Raw genomic sequence first — 16,754 nt, 5'->3', positions numbered from 1 at the left:
AAAATAAATTTAAAAAAAAGAAAACAAAAAAGATGAAAACTCTAGGACATCCCTGCTGAGCAGGATGGCTGAGCAGACATTCCTACTTGTGTTACACAAGCTGCCAGGCTTACATTTGTGCCTGAGGAAAATTACTCTGATCTAGAGACGGTGAAAAATACCAGCTTTCTCCAGCCCTAGAACACTTTATTTTCAATCCATAAGGATACAGATGTATCCATTTAACTCAAAGGGCATTTACTGAGCATTTACTATGCTTACGGCAGTGGGCTGTAAATAATAAATAAGATCATCACTGCCCTCAAGGAGTTTACAGTTGACCTAGTAATAGGACGTCTTTTACTCAAAAAACTTTGACAGGAGCATTCCTTGAGCCTGGCACTGCTTCAAACGGGCTATCTCACTTTCCAACAACTCGAAGTGAGTTGGTGTTATCTGCACTTCACAGATAATGAAACAAGACTTGGAGAAATGAAATAGCTCACCCAAGGTTGCCCAGCCAGTATTTGAACTGAAATCCAAAGTCATATCGATGAGTCGGCACTGCACCGTGCTGCCTCCTTGGAAAAGATTACAAGGTTTTATTACTTTTTTTCCCCTCTCCCATTTTGTCCACATGCTCAGCGATTGAAGAGTGGAACGAGAATTGATGGATATGCAGGCAATTCATTTCTCTGCTATGGAAAGTACATTCCATCTTCAAGCTGCCCTAAATTATATAACGGTTAGTTGCCTCAAAAAATCTTGCTTTGGGGGTTTCTTGTCTGTTTTTCTTATCTCTCCAGGATGCTTTGGCCAACCAAACAGAATGCTTATCCTGCAGCTTTAGGGCTTTGGGGAAAAAAAATGGTCTCTGTTGTGCTGAGTGCCATTTCTGGGGGCCTGTGTGACAGTGACCAGGTTTCAGAACCTTGCCTCTAATTCATAGGGCCTAAGGCAGAGAAGCGACCGGAAGGCTGGTCTGCGCTCTGGGTAAGGTAACGAGGGCTATTCACATACATGTGCTACCTGACAGTTCACACAGCCCAGACACAAGCGCATGATGGGCACACATGGAGTTCACACCTACTATCCTACTTCATCTTTAGTTATTAGAACAGAGATTACCATCCTCTTTTCCCCAATAAAATGGAAGACTCAAGGAGGATACATGATTTACCCAAGGTCACACAGCCGTAACTGCCAGCACTGAGATCTAACCCTTGGCTGTTGGACTCTGTCTTCTTTTGAAGCAAAGACACGTGTTCACACATATATATATACACACACACATATGCTACACTGTTTCTGCAGATGTGGGTGGAAATAGAATGGGGGGATAATGGTACCCCATAGATGTATGTTCATACACTGATGGGTTTTCCTAGATGGAAAAAAATATATTAGGCTGCACAATCACTGCAAAAATTGTGGTGATATTTGTCCTGAGTTTGGCTTTTCTGGCCCCAGACTGACACAGGAGATAGGTAGGTGCTGGACTATGCATTTGCAGCCAGCCTCCTGTTTACACTTCAAGATAGAAGTACCAATACAAACAGGTAAATCACTGGACTTTGTTTCCTGTGGACACTTAAAGATAACAGGTATGGTAGAGACAGAGGGGGCCAAACCCTGTTTGAGTATAAGATTAAAACATTGTTATTTCCCACCCTTGGGGCAAGGATGCATTTTGGGGGCTCCTTGGGGATCAAAAAGAAGGGGGCACCACCCCATAATAGGTGATGCCAAGGCCCCCCATAGACCTCTGGGCTGGAATTCATCTTGGAAAGAAATTGTACACGCCTGTTGGAGAGGTCCTAAGGCAGGTCACGTGTGGAAAAAGAAACAAGATAATTGGCCAAAGTTAAACAAAGACCTGGAAGGACTGTCCTGTATAAATTATTTCAGTTCAGTTCAGTTGCTCAGTCATGTCCAACTCTGTGACCCCATGAATCGCAGCACGCCAGGCCTCCCTGTCCATCACCAACTCCCGGAGTTCACCCAGACTCACGTCCATCGAGTCAGTGATGCCATCCAGCTATCTCATCCTCTGTCGTCCCCTTCTCCTCCTGCCCCCAATCCCTCCCAGCATCAGAGTCTTTTCCAGTGAGTCAACTCTTCGCATGAGGTGGCCAAAGTACTGGAGTTTCAGCTTTAGCATCATTCCTTCCAAAGAAACCACCACTTAATTGCATTCCTTCTCATTAGGGAGGACACCCACACCCTTTTCTCTCTGGTGTGTATCTCTGCCTTACTTCTGTCTTAAATGAGCATAATCTCTGTGTGCTCTCCTACTTGTTCTGCCGTGTCTCTAATAACAAACTTTGTACCTGTTCTTACAGTTTTTGCCTCCTGGAGAATGCATTTTGTCTCCTTGAGAAATGCATTTTTCAAGAGCCAGAGAACTTTGCTTCTAGCCTCTAGCCCTTGCTGGTCTAGTGGCTAGCATTCCTGGTTTTCATCCAGGGTACCCAGATTCAAATCCTGCATAGGAATTGAAGCAGTGTCTTCAAGCCACTGCTCACTGCTGTCTCTCCAGATCAAGACCATGTTAGAAACACAAACTCTTGGGCCCTACCAAACATCCACTGCAGTTTAACAAGAGCTCAAGGTGATTTGTATATACACTAAAAGATTTCTACAAGATACCAGAAATGCTTTAATTATTTTTTCCATCTACAATGGGCTCTTTACTTATATACAGACACAGTCTATAGATCTAGGCATGATCTCTATTCATGCGTGCTAAGTCGCTTCAGTCATGTCTGACTCTTTGCAATGCTATGGGCTGTAGCCCACCAGGCTTCTCTGTCCATGGGCATTCTCCAAGCAAGAACACTGGAGTGGGTTGCCATGCCCTCCTCTAGGGGATCTTCCTGACCCAGGGATCAAATCTGTGTCTCCTGCGACTCCTTCATTGCAGGTGGATTCTTTACCAATGAGCCACTGGGGAAGTCCATCCATCTCTACATCTTCTAAAAAATACCAGCCTGTATCTTGGGAAGCTAAAGGCAAAGGAGAAAAGGAAAGATATATCCATCTGAATGCAGAGTTCCAAACAAAAGCTAGGAGAGAGAAGAAAGCCTTCCTCAGTCATCAATGTAAAGAAATAGAGGAAAACAATAGAATGAGAAAGACTAGAGATCTCTTCAAGAAAATTAGAGATACCAAGGGAACATTTCATGCAGAGATGGGCACAATGAAGGACAGAAATGGTATGGACCTAACAGAAGCAGAAGATATTAAGAAGAGGTGGCAAGAATACACAGAAGGACTATACAAAAAAAGATCTTAATGACCCAGATGACCACAGTGGTGTGATCACTCACCTAGAGCCAGACATCCTGGAATGTGAAGCCATCACTATGAACAAAGCCAGTGGAGGCAATGGAATTCCAGTGGAGCTATTTCAAATCCTAGAAGATGATGCTGTGAAAGTGCTGCACTCAATATGCCAGCAAATTTGGAAAACTCAGCAGTGGCCACAGGACTGGAAAAGGTCAGTTTTCATTCCAATCCCAAGAAAGGGAATGCCAAAGAATGATCAAACTACTGCACAATTGCACTCATCTCACACACTGGCAAAGTAATACTCAAAATTCTCCAAGCCAGGCTTCAACAGTACATGAACTGTGAACTTCCAGATATTCAAGCTGGATTTAGAAAAGGCAGAGGAACCAGAGATCAAACTGCCAACATCTGCTGGATCATCGAAAAAGCAAGAGAGTTCCAAAAAAAATCTACTTCTGCTTTACTGACTACACGAAAGATTTTGACTGTGTGGATCACAACAAACTATGGAAAATCCTTGAAGAGATGGGAATACCAGACCACCTGACCTGCCTCCTGAGAAATTTGTATGCAGGTCAAGAAGCAACAGTTACAACCGAACATGAAACAATGGAACGGTTCCAAATTGCGAAAGGGGTACATCAAGGTTGCATATTGTCACCTTGCTTATTTAACTTATATGCAGAGTACATCATGCAAAATGTAATGCAATCACTTCATGGCAAATAGATGGGGAAACAATGGAAACAGTGACAGACTTTATTTTCTTGGGTTCCAAAATCATTGCAGATGATCATTGTAGCCATGAAATTAAAAGATGCTTGCTCCTTGGAAGAAAAGCTATGACCAACCTAGACAGCATATTAAAAAACAGAGAGATTACTTTGCCAACAAAGGTCCATCTAGTCAAAGCTATAGTTTTTCCAGCAGTCATGTATGCATGTGATTTGGGCTGGATGAATTACAAGCTGGAATTAAGATGGCCTGGAGAAATATCAATAACCTCAGATATGCAGATGACACCACCCTTATGGCAGAAAGCGAAGAGGAACAGAAGAGCCTCTTGATGAAAGTGAAAGAAGAGAGTGAAAAAGCTGGCTTCAAACTTAACATGCATAAAACAGAGATCATGACATCTGGTCCCATCACTTCATGGCAAATAGATGGGGAAACAAATGGAAACAGTGACAGACTTTATTTTCTTGGGTTCCAAAATCATTGCAGATGATCATTGTAGCCATGAAATTAAAAGATGCTTGCTCCTTGGAAGAAAAGCTATGACCAACCTAGACAGCATATTAAAAAACAGAGAGATAACTTTGCCAACAAAGGTCCATCTAGTCAAAGCTATGGTTTTTCCAGTAGTCATGTATGCATGTGATTTGGGCATCTGAGTTGGACTATAAAGAAAGCTGAGCACTGAAGAATTGATGCCTTCGAACTGTTGTGTTGGAGAAGACTTTTGAGAGTCCTTTGGACTGCAAGGAGATCCAACCAGTCAATCCTAAAGGAAATCAGTCCTGAATATTCATTGGAAGGACTGATGCTGAAGCTGAAACTCCAATACTGTGGCCACCTAATACAAAGAACTGACTTATTGGAAAAAGCCCTGATGCTGGGAAAAATTGAAGGCAGGAGGAGAAGGGGATGACATAGGATGAGATGGTTGGATGGCATCACCAACTCGATGGATATGAGTCTGAGTAAGCTCCAGGAGTTGATGATGGACAGGGAAGCCTGGCATGCTGCAGTCCATGGGGTCGCAAAATGTTGGACATGACCGACTGAACTGACTAACTGATCTTGCAAACGAAATCCCAATCCAGGTGGAGGATAATTTCAGTTAGCTAATTAGATTTATGCTATGATATTCTCTTTCTTTCTTGTGCTTTCTATCCACTTATTCATGGTTTGTTTCATAGGTTGATCTGCCTCTTGTCTCTTCCTTTGATTCATGCCTCATAAGTGATGCTTCCTAAATTCAAACACAAGCATGCCCCATGGCTGCTTAAAAATCATCAGGTGCTCCTTGCTGTTTACCAAGTTAAGTCCCCACTTATTTCGTCCCACATTCCATGACCTCCACGGTCAGGTGCTGTTTTCCCTTTCAAATTCGTTTGTCTCCCATTTCCTACCTTAGACTGGACACTGGGTCTCCATGGTCCCTCGTGGATCCTGGAATCACGCACATTCTTTATGATACAGTGAAGCAGTCCATTCTCTGCCATCCTCTGCCCAGAAGATGCTTTTCGTCCCTGTGCTGTCTTTCAGACCCTGCTCTAACATCTGAAGAGCCTTCCTCATCTTCTGAAGAGTCAGCTGCTCCTGGTCACATAATCCCATATACCATAAAGTAGTTTTCAAATTTCAGTGAGTATCAGGGTCACCTGGAGGGCTGGTTAAAACACAAGCTGTTGGGCCCACCCTAGGATTCAGCTTTGGTAGGTCTGTCCAGGGAACCAGGTACAAGCATTTCTAACAAGCTCCAAGTTGACCCTGATGCTGCTGGTCTGGGGTCATCACATTGAGAAACCACAGTAACTCCAAGACAGCTACCATATCATGTGGTCATGAGCTGTCTTCCTGTTCTGCCTATGGCACAGGACTCTGCGTTCCTGAGGCCCAGCTGTGCCCACCTTTCACAGCTGTGCCCATCCAGTGACGGGATGAGGGAGCAGGCCAGCCATCTGTTTTGAAAGAGTCATGGCTGGAAACTTGTCTTCCTCGCTTATTATCATAATATAAGATTTCTTCACCTAAGAAAATGTATCTGAAGGGGCTATTGTGAGGCTTAAAAAAGAAGAGGTGAGATTGTGAGATCTTAAAAAAGATCATATCCCTATCATATAATATGGGATTAATCAATGTTAATAAAAGGAAGGAAGGAAGGAAGGAAGAGAAATCAGCTAATGCTTTGGCATCCTGGGCTGCAAGCTCAGTGCACAGGAAGCATTTTGTGGGGGCATTTATTACCAAACAAGCCCGAGTGGAATTTTACAAGCAGAGCCCAGAGCAACAGTGTGATTTGGAAACATTCAAGCACTCTAAAGCTTGTAGTCTCAGAGTCTGCAGGGAGCATCTTCCATTCTGATGAATAGCCAAGAACATACTCAGACCTCCTTTAGTAAAAACACTTGCCTGGGAAACACTTTCCAGGGGGTATTGGCCATTCCAGGTGCAAGGTGGGTTTCAACTAAAATGCCGGAGTCAGACAACAGTGCCCAGAGACTCCAGAGTCTGTGCTGAGGAGTCTGTGCTCGCTCTAGCTGGCATGGAGAGCTGGAGCTTGGCACACTCAGGGACTCAGCCAGGGGGAAAGTGGTGAGCTGAGTGGATAGAGAGCCCTGGACCCTGCATCAGGGTGTAAACATGAGATGCTCCACCCATTCCTCTTCTATCCACGACTGGGATGGGCCTGGTCCTCTTCCCCACCCAGTCCAGACTTCAACTCAAAACCCTTTTCAGCAGAGCCCACCAGCAGCAACTACCAAAAAAAGAAAAAAAAAAAAAATCCAAGTCAGTACTCTATAAAACCACAGAACTGTAAAACCTGGGATGGGTGTTCTATCAGACAGGGCCATCCAGTAGAACCACCTGGGATGACGGACCTGCTCTGTGAGGTGCGTGGTCCAGCATGGTCTGACTGCTGGGCCCTGGAATGCAGCTGGTGTAACTGAAGAACTGAGTTTTAGTTCTGTTTCATTTCAATTGATCAAAAGTGAAATTTACATAGCCACTTTCCTTTTTTGACAGATGGACCAAAAAAAAAAAAAATCCACGTGGCCCCCAGGATGACTCAAGGCACCTACCACCGGTGCAGCCCACCCCTGAATCATTTACACCACTGACAGGCCATTCCCAAGTCCGAATCATGGCCCACCTGTAGCAAGACCCCACAACATTTTTATGATGATTCACAAGTTCAAAGTATGAAGCCCAGAGCATGAAAAATTTAAAACAAAACAAAACAAAAAGTGCCTTTTGAAGACAAATGGCCATGTGATATTTCAAGGCAGAGAGAACACTGTAGAACTGTTACTTACAGAAGTGGGTTTGTAACTTCTGGGATAATTAATAATGATGATGATGATAATCATATCAGTTTTCTATTGCTGTTGTAATAAATTACCGCAAACGTGGTGACTTCTGTGGTGGTCCTGTGGTTAAGAATCTGTGTTTCCACTGCAGGGGGTGCAAGTTTCATCCCTGGTCAGGGAACTAAGATGCTGCATGCTGTGCAGCCAAGAAATAAAACTTAAGAAAACAATTGTTTTTTAGTTAAAAAACAAAGCTAGATCATTTTCTCACAACTATGGAGGTCAGAAGTCCTAAACTCGAGTGGTCAGTAGAGCTGAGCGCTTTCTGAAGTCTCTGGAGAAGAATCTGTTCCCACGCTTTTTTCCTCTTCTAGAAGCTGCCTGTATTCCTCGGCTCATGATCCCATCCTCCATCTTTAAAACTAGCAGCGTTGCACCTTCCAAGCTCTCTCTGCTTTCATCATCATATCACCTTTAAAAATATTTTTTTATATATTTTATTTTTTATCGTTTCAACTTTTTCTATTGGGTATAGTCGATTAACAATGTTGTGATAGTCAGGAGAAATGTGAAGGGGCTCAGCCATACATACACATGTATCTGATCTCCGCTAAACTTCTCTCCCATCCAGGCTGCCATATAACATTGAGCAGAATTCTTGGTACTGTACAGCAAGACCTTGTTGGTTATCCATTTTAAATATAGCAGTGTGTACATATCCATCCCAAACTCCCCAACTATCCCTTCCCTGCATCCTTCCTGCACTGGCAACCAGTCTAAGTCTGCATATCATCTTTTCTGATCCTGACACTCCTGCTTCTGTCTCTCATAGGGGCTCCTGTGATTTTTACACAATTACACCCAGATATCCCAGGACAGTCTCCTCAGCAAGATCCTTAACATGATCATACCTGCAAAGTCCCTTTTGCAATTTAAGTGAATATATCCATAGGTTCCAAGTATTAGGATGTGGACATTTGAGTGGGGGCATCATTCAGCCTACAAAAAATCATAATCACAAATAGTCCTTCCCTTAATCAAGCCCATTCACTGCTGAAAATGCTGGCCTGAGATTCCTTCTCATCCAGCAACCTTACAGAGTAGACCTCAGAGAATCATTGTCACACACCAAGCCACATCACAAACCTTGGTCCCTCTCTCCCAAGTTCACTCAGTTTTTTCTTTTGCCAGGTTGCCATCATGGAGAATTTCTCAAGTGCCCAGCACTAGACCGGAGCTTGTGTATCGTTAGTATCACCTCCTCTCATCACCCTGACACATGGTCACTTCTATCCCAGTTCAGAGGTGAGGAAACCAAGGTTTGCAAGGGGGACCTGATTTACTGAGCTCAGAGAATGCATAAGGGGCAGAATGGGATGGTTCTTAAGCCCCCTGCCTTTTCCCTGGACACTGAGGGTCCCATGACCACAGCCAATGGTGGCCCGCTAGTCTTAGGGCCAGGACAAATGGCCCGCCAAGGGTTCAGGTACCTCAGGTGTTCCCCCTTCTTCTCAGCCAGTCTTCAGTTGCCAAAGCAGAGGAGCTCTCCCTACCTTACCACCAACATGTATTTATCACCTGGAATGGCTTTATATTCTACTTGCTAAATTGGATTGCTTTCAGAAAAGGCTGGTGCAGCAGATAAAAGCAGATTTTATGGCCATCCAATCAGAGGAAGCTGAATTTCATTTGAGCAGGTGAGACTGGATGTCTTTCAACTCTCTTTTTAAAACCTAGGGGAAGCACTTAGATGTTGCAGCTAATTCATCAGGCTTTAGGAGGCTTTTTTTTTATTAGTCACTTACAGCAAACATTTTCCCCTTTATAGACGGTTACCTATTGCAACGAAAATGTCCCTCTAGGCTTAATGCCAGGCTTAGTCTTGGGAATGGCAGCATCTCATTCCAAGTCAAGGAGAGAATTCACAAAGGTACCAGGGAAAGTCAAAGGAGAAAGAGGAGACTTTCCAACAAATGGTGCTGGAACAATTGGATGTGGACTTCCACGTGCAAAAGATGAACTTCAACCCTCAGCTTGCACTGGATAAAAAAAGCAACACAGAATTGGTCATAGATTTCAATGTAAAGCCTGAAACTATAAAATATCTAGAAGAAAACTGGAGAAAATGTGACTTAAATTTAGGCAGAGATTTTTATAGAGAAGACACAAAAAGCCAAAGCCATGACAGAAAAAGAAAAATTGATAAAATGGACTTCATTAAAAAGGAAGAAAAAAAAAAAAACTTCTTCTCTATAGGAAACATGGTTAAGAAAATGAAAAGGCAAACCACAGACTGGGAGAAAGTATCTGCCAAACACTAATATGATAAAGGACCTGTATCCAGAATTGGTAAAGACCTGTGGGTCAGACGGCTAAGAATCTGCCTGCAAAGCAGGAGATCTGGGTTCAGTCCCTGGATTGGGAAGATCCCCTGGAGAAGGAAATAGCAACCCACTCCAGTATTCTTGCCTATAGAACTCCATGGACAGAGGAGCCTGGCAGGCTCCATGGGGTCACAAAGAGTCAGACACGACTGAATGACGAATACTAACACAAGTCAATAAAAAGGGAAATACCATTCAAAAATGGGCCTAAGATGTGGACAGATATTTATTCAAAGTAAAGATACAGATGGCAAATAACATGAAAAAATGTTTCACCATCATTAGCAATTAGGTAAATGCAACTTTAAATCACAATGAGATACTTCTGCCCATCCATTAGAGTGAGAAAAGCGGACAAACAAAAGCCATCTACACGGCTATGTTCTGAATGTGTCTCCTCCAGATTTCCTATTGAAATCTTAACTTCTAAAAGTGATGGTATTTGGAGGGGGGTCTTTGGGAGGTGATTAGGTCATGAGGGTGGAGCCCTCACATATGGGATTGTTGTTGTTTAGTCATTTAGCCACTAAGTCCTGTCCATCTCTAACTCTCTTGCGACCTCATGGACTGTAGCCTGCCAGGCTCCTCTGTCTTTGGTATTTCCCATGGCAAGAATACTAGAGTGGGTTGCCCTTCCCTTTTCCAGGAGATCTTCCTGACCCAGGGTTCGAACACAGATCTCCTGCATTGCAGTCAGATTCTTTACCATCTGAGCCACCAGGGAAGCCTGATGAATAGGATTAATGCCCTTGAAATGAGACAACAGAGAGCTCTCTCATCTGTACTGTTATGTGAGACCCAGTGAGAAATCTACAAACCCAGAAGAGGGCCCTCAGTTGACCATTCTGGCGCCCTGCTCACAGACTTCCAATCTCCAGAACTGTGAGCAACAAATTTTTTTGGCAATGGCAACCCACTCCAGTACTCTTGCCTGGAAAATCCCATGGATGGAGGAGCCTGGAAGGCTGCAGTCCATGGGGTTGCCAAGAGTTGGACACGACTGAGCGACTTCACTTTCACTTTTCACTTTCATGCATTGGAGAATGAAATGGCAACCCACTCCAGTGTTCTTGCCTGAAGGATCCCAGGGACGGGGGAGCCTGGTGGGCTGGCGTCTATGGGGTCGCACAGAGTCGGACACGACTGAAGCGACTTAGCATAGCATATGAGCTACCTAGTTTGTTGAACAGGCTGAATAGACTAAGACAAATATCAACTGTTATAAGGATGCAGAGTTTCTGGAACTCTCTATATAGCATTGGCAGGAATGCAAAATGGTACATTCAGCCACTCTGGAAGAACCGTTTGGTGACTTTTTATATAGTTACACACGCAGTGTGAGATCCAGCAATCTTATTTTAGGTATTTACCCAAAAGAAATAAAAGTATATGTCCACCAAAGACCAGTATGCAAATGTTTACAACAGCTTTATTTATAATCATCAGAAACAGCTGAAGTATTCTTCAGCTGATATATAAATTATATGTGTCTGTACAATGGAATGCTACTAAACATAAAAAGGGCTGAACTGCTGATATATGCAACAACAAGAATGATTCCCAAAAAGCAGTATGCTAATTGGAAAAAAAGACTCAAAAGGTTATACATAATATGAATTTATTTATATGATAATCTGGAGAAGAAAACAAAGCTACAGGGACAGGAATCAGCTGAGTGGGCTGGAGGCAGGGGAGAGAGGGGCTTTGATGAGAAAACTTTCCAGAGCAATAGAAGTATTCTATATCTGGAATGTGCCTGTGAGGACACTATTCTAAACTTCGTCAAAGTGTGTTGAATTTTACACGGAAGAAGGATACATCTTACCCTTTGGAAGTGATATCTCAATAAACCTAAGTTTGAACAAAAGGAGTGAAAGAATGCAAATCCTACTCTTTCCACCTATAATAATACACAAAAGTAGTCATGGAGACGAAAATAACACCAACGCAATTATTCCAACTGTAGAAATGCATACGTTAGCCCACACAATTAATATCAAGCATCATAGCCCTGCTAGAGTACAAAGCCTGTGAAACTGGATAATCTTTTTCTTACCTTCTATCATCCCCCCAAAAAGGACTTTCATTTTCCAAGAAGTCCTTTTTCTGCAAAAAAGATAATATTTGATATCTTTATACTCTGTTTCAATTCACAGTAGAATAGATACAGCTTACAAGAACGCTTTCAATAGAGACTATAAATAAAAAATCAGGGCTGAAGAAAACATACATCACATAGAAAGTAAAGAACAGGGAGGAAGTGAGGACGTGGATGTACCATTCATGAGCCTCCACATGCTTACTCATTTAGCTGTGAATATCCTGACAGCCAAAGGAGATGGGAAAATTAGTAAATAATTTACACATCACATAATCAGAAACCCTCTAACTCCTCAGTGGGAGAAAATGATGTATCAGGCAGGACACACCTCTAAAGTTGTCTCAGCAACTGCCCTTATTTCTAAGTGGTTTTGATCTGGGAGTTAGCTGGGAAACCCAGGAGCAAACATGGTCCCAGCTTCTCCAGTTCTGGTGCCTGCCTTTAGGGCATCATGTTGCTGATCAGATGGTCTCCTTTCCTCCAGCCAGATTGTTTCTAGGAGTCAAGTAACATGGACCTCAAAAAAGCTCTTGAAAAGATAGACTGGGTTCCAGGTTTTAGTCTTGATCCAGATACTGACTGGGCTGCTGCATGACCTTGTGCAGGATACTTAGTCTTCTGTGCCTCACTGTCCTCATCTGTAAAATGGGCATGCCCAACTTAGAAAGATTGTTGTGAATTTTTGGTTAACAGATGTGAATACTGTGCAAGAAAGGAGAGTGAGACAAAGGATGAAGACTTTCTCCCAGGAGGGGTCCAATAAACAAAGTTCACTTAATGTACTTAATGAAGAAGGGAGAGTAGGGGGAGAAAAATATGGGTCTTTAATTAAATAACTGAGCTGCTGAATTAGCCAACCCAAAGAGAGAGGTCTCACTTCCTGAGTTCTTAGGATGTGCAATAATAAATTTCCTTATTGCTGGAATTGGAGCCAAACATATCCTAAGTCACCTCCTGTATGAGACCTGATAATCCTTAGCCAAATCCACTTTTCCTTCCAGCAACAGTAAAAAAAAAAAAAAAAAAAGAACACTCATACACAGAAGCTTATGTTAGATTTTGGAACAGGGTCCATTTTTACATAATCAGTTCCGTTGAGTTGAGTTGCTTAGTCGTGTCCGACTCTTTGCGACCCCATGAACCGCAGCACCCCAGGCCTCCCCATCCATCACCAACTACTGGAGTCCACCCAAACCCATGTCCATCGAGTCGGTGATGCCATCTAACCATCTCATCCTCTATTGTCCCCTTCTCCTCCTGCCCTCAATCTTTCCCAGCATCAGGGTCTTTTCAAATGAGTCAGCTCTTCTCATCAGGTGGCCAAAGTATTGGAGTTTCAGCTTCAGCATCAGTCCTTCCAATTAACACCCAGGACTGATTTCCTTTAGGATGGACTGGTTGGATCTCCTTGCAGTCCAAGGGACTCTCAAGAGTGTTCTCCAACACCACAGTTCAAAAGCATCAATTCTTTGGCTCTCAACTTTTTTTATAGTCCAACTCTCACATCCATACATGACTTCTGGAAAAACCATAGCCTTGACTAGATGGACCTTTGTTGGCAAAGTAATGTCTATGCTTTTTAATATGCTGTCTAGGTTGGTCATAACTTTCCTTCCAAGGAATAAGTGTCTTAATTTCATGGCTGCAATCACCTTTTACAGTGATTTTGGAGCCCAGAAAAATAAAGTCTGACACTGTTTCCACTGTTTCCCCATCTATTTCCCATGAAGTGGTGGGACCGGATGCCATGATCTTCGTTTTCTGAATGTTGAGCTTTAAGCCAACTTTTTCACTCTCCTCTTTCACTTTCATCAAGAGGCTTTTGAGTTCCTCTTCACTTTCTGCCATAAGGGTAGTGTCATCTGCATATCTGAGGTTACTGATATTTCTCCTGGTAATCTTGATTCCAGCTGTGCTTCCTTCAGCCTGGCATTTCTCATGATGCATTCTGCATATAAATTAAATAAGCAGGGTGACAATATACAGCCTTGACCTACTCCTTTTCCTATTTGGATCCAGTCTGTTGTTCCGTGCTCAGTTCTAACTATTGCTTCCTGACCTGCATACAGGTTTCTCAAGAGGCAGGTCAGGTGATCTGGTATTCCCATCTCTTTCAGAATTTTCCACAGTTTATTGTGATCCACACAGTCAAAGGTTTTGGCATAGCCAATAAAGCAGAAATAGATGTTTTTCTGGAACTCTCTTGCTTTTTCCATGATCCAGCGGATGTTGGCAATTTGATCTCTGGTTCCTCTGCTCTTTGTAAAACCAGCTTGAACATCTGGAAGTTCACAGTTCATGTATTGCTGAAGCCTGGCTTGGAGAATTTTGAGCATTACTTTACTAGCATGTGAGATGAGTGCAATTGTGCGGTAGTTTGAGCATTCTTTGGCATTGCCTTTCTTTTGGAATGGAATGAAAACAGCTTTTCCTCAGTTTGGCCAACTCAGTGTGGCCACTGCTGAATTTTCCAAATTTGTTGGCATATTGAATGTAGTACTTTCACAGCATCATCTTTCAGGATTTGAAATAGCTCAACTGGAATTCCATCACCTCCACTAGCTTTGTTTGTAGTGATGCTTTCTAAGGCCCACTTGACTTCACATTCCAGGATGTCTGCCTCTAGGTGAGTGATCACACCATTGTGATTATCTGGGTCATGAAGATCTTTTTTTGTACAGTTCTTCTGTGTATTCTTGCCACCTCTTCTTAATATCTTATGCTTCTGTTAGGTCCATACCATTTCTGTCCTTTATTGAACCCATCTTTACGTGAAATGTTCCCTTGGTCTCTAATTTTCTTGAAGAGATCTCTAGTCTTCCCCATTCTATTGTTTTCCTCTATTTCTTTACATTGATCACTGAGGAAGGCTTTCTTCTCTCTCCTTGCTTTTGTTTGGAACTCTGCATTCAGATGGGTATATCTTTCCTTTTCTCCTTTGCTTTTCATGTCCCTTCTTTTCACAGCTATTTGTAAGGCCTCCTCAGACAGCCATTTTGCTTTTTTGCATTTCTTTTTCTTGGGGATGGTCTTGATTCCTGCCTCCTGTACAGTGTCACGAACCTCCATTCATAGTTCATCAGGCACTCTGTCTATCAGATCTAGTCCCTTAAATCGATTTCTCACTTCCACTGTATAGTCATAAGGGATTTGATTTAGGTCATACCTGAATGGTCTAGTGGTTTTCTCCACTTTCTTCAATTTCATTCTGTATTTGGCAATAGGAGTTCATGATCTGATCCACAGTCAGCTCCCGGTCTTGTTTTTGCTGACTGTATAGAGCTTCTCCATCTTTGGCTGCAAAGAATATAATCAATCTGATTTTGGTCTTGACCATCTGGTGATGTCCATGTGTAGAATCTTCTCTTGTGTTGTTGGAAGAGGCTGTTTGCTATGACCAGTGGGTTCTCTTGTCAGAACTCTATTAGCCTTTACCCTGCTTCATTCTGTACTCCAAGGACAAATTTTCCTGTTATTCCATGTGTTTCTTGACTTCCTACTTTTGCATTCCAGTCCCCTATAATGAAAAGGACATCTTTTTTGGGTGTTAGTTCTAGAAGGTTTTGTAGTTCTTCATCAGATCAGATCAGATCAGTCACTCAGTCGTGTCCGACTCTTTGCGACCCCATGAATCACAGCACACCAGGCCTCCCTGTCCATCACCAACTCCTGGAGTTCACTCAGACTCACGTCCATCGAGTCAGTGATGCCATCCAGCCATCTCATCCTCTGGCGTCCCCTTCTCCTCCTGCCCCCAATCCCTCCCAGCATCAGAGTCTTTTCCAGTGAGTCAACTCTTCGCATGAGGTGGCCAAAGTACTGGAGTTTCAGCTTTAGCATCATTCCTTCCAAAGAAATCCCAGGGCTGATCTCCTTCAGAATGGACTGGTTGGATCTCCTTGCAGTCCAAGGGACTCTCAAGAGTCTTCTCCAACACCACAGTTCACAAGCATCAATTCTTCGGTGCTCAGCCTTCTTCACAGTCCAACTCTCACATCCATACATGACCACAGGAAAAACCATAGCCTTGACTAGACGAACCTTTGTTGGCAAAGTAATGTCTATGCTTTTTAATATGCTGTCTAGGTTGGTCATAACTTTCCTTCCAAGGAGTAAGCGTCTTTTAATTTCATGGCTCCAGTCACCATCTGCAGTGATTTTGGAGCCCAGAAAAATAAAGTCTAACACTGTTTCCACTGTTTCCCCATCTATTTCCTATGAAGTGGTGGGACCGGATGCCATGATCTTCGTTTTCTGAATGTTGAGCTTTAAGCCAACTTTTTCACTCTCCTCTTTCACTTTCATCAAGAGGCTTTTGAGTTTCTCTTCACTTTCTGCCATAAGGGTGGTGTCATCTGCATATCTGAGATTACTGAGATTTCTCCCGGCAATCTTGATTCCAGCTTGTTTCCTCCAGTCCAGCGTTTCTCATGATGTACTCTGCATATAAGTTAAATAAACACGGTGACAATATACAGCCTAGATGTACTCCTTTTCCTATTTGGAACCAGTCTGTTGTTCCGTGTCCAGTTCTAACTGTTGCTTCCTGACCTGCATACTTCATAGAACTGTTCAACTTCAGCTTCTTCAGCATTACTGGTCGGGGCATAGACTTGGATTACTGTGATATTGAATGTTTTGTCTTGGAAACGAACAGAGATCATTCTGTCGTTTTTGAGATTGCATCCAAGTACTGCATTTCGGACTCTTGTTGACTATGATGGCTACTCCATTTCTTCTAAGGGATTCCTGCCCACAGTAGTAGATATAATGGTCATCTGAGTTAAATTCACCCATTCCAGTACATCCAGTTCACTGATTCCTAGAATGTCGATGTTTACTCTTGCCATCTCCTGTTTGACCACTTCCAATTTGCCTTGATTCATGGACCTAACATTCCAGGTTCCTATGCAATATTGCTCTTTACAGCATCAAACCCTGCTTCCATCACCAGTCCCATTC

The sequence above is a fragment of the Bubalus bubalis genome, chromosome 19 (genome assembly GCF_019923935.1).
Source record: "Bubalus bubalis isolate 160015118507 breed Murrah chromosome 19, NDDB_SH_1, whole genome shotgun sequence".
Lineage (NCBI taxonomy): Eukaryota > Metazoa > Chordata > Mammalia > Artiodactyla > Bovidae > Bubalus > Bubalus bubalis.
The sequence above is the reverse complement of the archived record's forward strand: the minus strand, read 5'-3'. Positions refer to the sequence as shown.